The following is a 4150-nucleotide window of genomic DNA, read 5'->3' as shown; positions in this document are numbered from 1 at the left end:
CAGGATTGTAGAAAACTCTGTCTTAACATTTAATCTCACCATTGTTGAGATTTGTATCCAAAGTGTTGATGTCTCTGAAGCATTTTCAGCCATCTTATTTAATACAGTGTCTTATTAGATCAGCATAGAGTGTCAGTCTTATACATTTCAGTTCATTATTCTTTTTTTATCATTTCATATTTAAATGTTAGGCAGCATAACATAAAAACAACCAAGCTTACATGACTTCATTGAAAATTCTCCTTCCTCAAGCAAGATGTAACTACTACAAGCAAAAACACTGTTGCAATGCTAAAAGAGCAGAGTCAGTTATGGAAGGTCAAGGGACAAAAGCCTAACTAAAGGGAACACTAATCACCATAGTGGTGACTTCAAATGAATCTAAAAGAAACACAAACTTTAGATTTAATGTGATAAATGTTGTGGTAAATATCCATTTGACTTACACGTCACGTCAGAAAGAAGATTTGTCTACTAAATCACATGTGTGGATGCTGGAATAGTTTAACACTTGTATCTTGTTCTGACAGCATTTGTTTAGAAGTTAAACATCATCTGTGTTAGAAAATAACTCTGCAAGTTGTAATTTTAGGTTTCAAACAGAGATGGTGATAGAGAGGCAAAAGTGAAAGATTGCAGCAGGGGTTATTGCACCCATAATGCAACATGTTATTAAAAAAGAAAAACAGATAAATGCCTGTAACACATAAATGCGGAAAATTCCTTCATATTTACACAGTATTTTGTCAGTTTTTTTACGGATTTTTTTTAGAGTGTAGTTGGTGTTCTTGTCCACTCGGATGTTGAGTTGATGTCGTCTCACAAATGCTGTTCTGCATTACATATAAAAAACATAAATGAAAGCCTTCAGTAAATGTTTCTTCACTGTGCCTTGACAAAAAATTGAGTTTTCTGAGCTGGTTTTTAATTTTAGGCTAACTTATGTGCTAGCTAACCTGCTGCTACAGTTAGCTGGCAACTTTCTTGAAAAAACATTGTTTGAAATGCGTTAGTCATGTATTAACAAAACCAGTTACCTTATTCAGCATGCGGATCCTGCTCACATCACTCGCAGCCGTACTCCACAGTGTAGAAAGTTTTTAAAACCTCTTAAAGAAATTTCACCTCAGGATCGCGTTCCAGCAGGCAAACCTCCTGCAGACGGCTGCGCGCTCTACACCTGCGCAGTAGCCTACACATGTAGTCGTCTTTTGCTTTAGCGGGAGCTGATATCTGCTGTTGTTTCATTCTGGTTTGCCATTGCATAAATTATATTTGGCTAAAATACTTCTGTTTACACATGTTGCAAAGTTTTATTCTACCAATGACAACACCTATTAAAAATAAACAAATAGCATGCTGCTTTGTGGTCATTATTGTGTTATTTGAAATAAAAGAGTTTCAGAGTCAAAATTGCAAAGCACCACCTCAAATATGTCCGCAAATGTTAGAGTTTCCTGGTAAATAGGGAATAAGTTGCTATTACCTTAAAAAAAAGATAACCACATTAAATCAGCTGTACTTTTGTTATTAAAATCAAGTATAGGCTACTAAAATAAAAGCAATGTGCTGTTTTATTTATTTGCCGATGTGGCTCATAGACATTGACTGTATACAACATTCAGTAGTCAATATGAAAAATTCACAATAAAATCATAAAAAAATAAAACATAATTGCCCCATAGACTTGACTAAGTCATACATACCACGTAATATTATAATAGGTACCCTGTAGTTATAAAATACTTAGAGTATAAATTATTTATAATTCTTCATATTCTTAACCCCTTATTACCCCAAACTTAACATATTGTTCCCTTATAGTTATAACTTCAAGTACATACTGTAGAGGTACCCTGTTGTTACAAGTAGGTACGCTGTAAATTCGGTTTAATTACGCGGTACTTTGCGGGTCGTAAAATAAAGTGTTACCATCTTTATAAAAAACTTTGAAAGATTCCTGAATATCTTTTAATTCGTTACATACGTTCTGTGTGTTAGGGTTTTTAATTTTATTTATTGTATTTTTTCCCTTCTGTTTTCGTATCCTCCAAGCTAACAATTTCATTGCTTTAGGACCGTCTCATAGTATCTTTGCTTGGAGAATTTAATTTGCTTTTCTATTTCTTCATCATATATTCCATTCAATTCCTGTTTTACCTTATTTATTTGCACCAATATTTGTGGATCTTTCTGTTTAGCATGTTCCATCTCCAAGTTTTTCATTTCCTCTTGTAAATTTACTAGTCTTTTTTGTTTTTCTTTTTTGCGTGAAGCAGTAAGTCCGATAAACCTGCCCCTAATAACCGCCTTAGCAGCGTCCCACAAAGTGCTCGGAGACATTTCTCCATTATCATTATTTTGGAGATATAATTCAAATTCTTTTTTGGATCTGCTTCTGAATCATTAAATCATTTAAAATACTGGTGTTAAGCTTCCAAAGTGTATCCCTCTTTTGATTTTCTAAATTTAAGGAGAGGTATACCCCAGCATGGTCCGATACATCCCTAATTCTGATGTAGCAATCTTTAATTCTGTGCCTATCTGAGTTATTCATAAATTTATAGTCAATTCTTGAATATACAGAATGACAGGCTGAGTAAAAAGTGAATTGCTTATCCCTTGGCTGGAGATCTCTCCAAGTATCAATCATTTCCAATTCTTTAAGCATCCGTTGAACCAATTTAGCATTTAAATTCTTTATTTTGGAAGGATTAGTCGTATCTAGTCTGGGTTTTATTGAACATTTAAGTCACCACCGCATATAAGAGTACCATGTGATTCCGTAGCCAATATTGTCTTAAAGAAAATTTTGTTAAACAATGTTACTTCTTTATTATCTAGTTTCCCCTTTACTAAAATATATCTACCCTCTCTATCTTTGATTTCAGAAATAAATTCAAAGTTAACAATATTGGGGATCAATATAGCTACCCCTCTTCTGCGTCCAGATGTATGAGATAAATAATAAGTGTTCTGAAAGCCCATTTTCTTAAATTTCTCATGTTCTAATGCGGATAGGTGTGTCTCTTGCCAAAAAATAACCTGCAATTTTTCTCTTTTCAGCTATGATTTTACTCCTTTTAACCAGGCTATGAAGCCCATTGACATTACGTGTAACTACCTTATGTTCCTGGTTATGCATGTTTTCATTTTAAGCCATTTCTCTTTTTGTAACCCTTTCCATGACGACCCGCTAAACATCATAAACCAAACTTGAACAGTCTTAACAAAATTAAATACAATATTAAATAATATACTAACAACAAAATACAACAGACTTCCAAGTCCTAGGTTTAACAAAAAAACTTCATTTTGAGAGGAAATCCTCGCTTCTGTCGAGGGCCTCTCTTCAGTGCAAAAGAAAACACTCGCTTGACGCACTGTAGGTTTCTAAATTTTTCACTCTGAATCGGTTTCAATGTTCAACTTTAGCAGGCTCATAAAAAAATACTATTAATTAGCAAATAACTTAGAAAAGAAAATAACCAAACACAATCCGTTTTCAATCAAATATTATAACGCCTGATGCTATTCTCTCCAGAGGAACACGGTCTTGAGGTCCATGTCATGACAAGCTATCATAAGTCCGTGGTTATCTCTATTTTATCAGTCACTTGGTTTGGTTTTCATCACTTATCCCTCGATTTCGTTCGCAACAAGCTCAAGTTACAATTTTACTTATTTGTATCCGCTGAACCCGGCGTTACGCATTGAAAACTTTGTAACTTTCCACGTATTTTTTGTTGATCCACTCTTGTGCGGCGTCGGTCGGTTCCTTGTCTTTTCCACGAAACCGTGCTCTGCTGTTTCCACGATGTAGGTTCCTGTTCTTTGACGTCTTCTACTGAAAATCCTCTCTTCTTTAGGTCTTTAACTGCCTCAGCGGCAGAGTTGTATACTTGAGTACCGTTTTCGAAGAACACTTTTAGCTTAGCCGGATGTGGCGTTTGGAACCGAACACCTTTGGTTTTGCGCTCCCTGAGAGTTCCCACGTATGCCTTTCTTCTTTTAAGTATCTCCGAAGGGTAGTCTTTTTCCATGCTGTGTGCATCATGTGTTCTTTCACTCTGTGCTCTAAAAAACAGAGTACCAATGATCTGGGAGGTGTGTCGCGGGGAGGCTTTGGAGCGAGCGCCCTATGACAACG

The sequence above is a fragment of the Misgurnus anguillicaudatus genome, chromosome 19 (genome assembly GCF_027580225.2).
Source record: "Misgurnus anguillicaudatus chromosome 19, ASM2758022v2, whole genome shotgun sequence".
Classification (NCBI taxonomy): domain Eukaryota; kingdom Metazoa; phylum Chordata; class Actinopteri; order Cypriniformes; family Cobitidae; genus Misgurnus; species Misgurnus anguillicaudatus.
Note: the sequence above shows the minus strand (reverse complement) of the source record.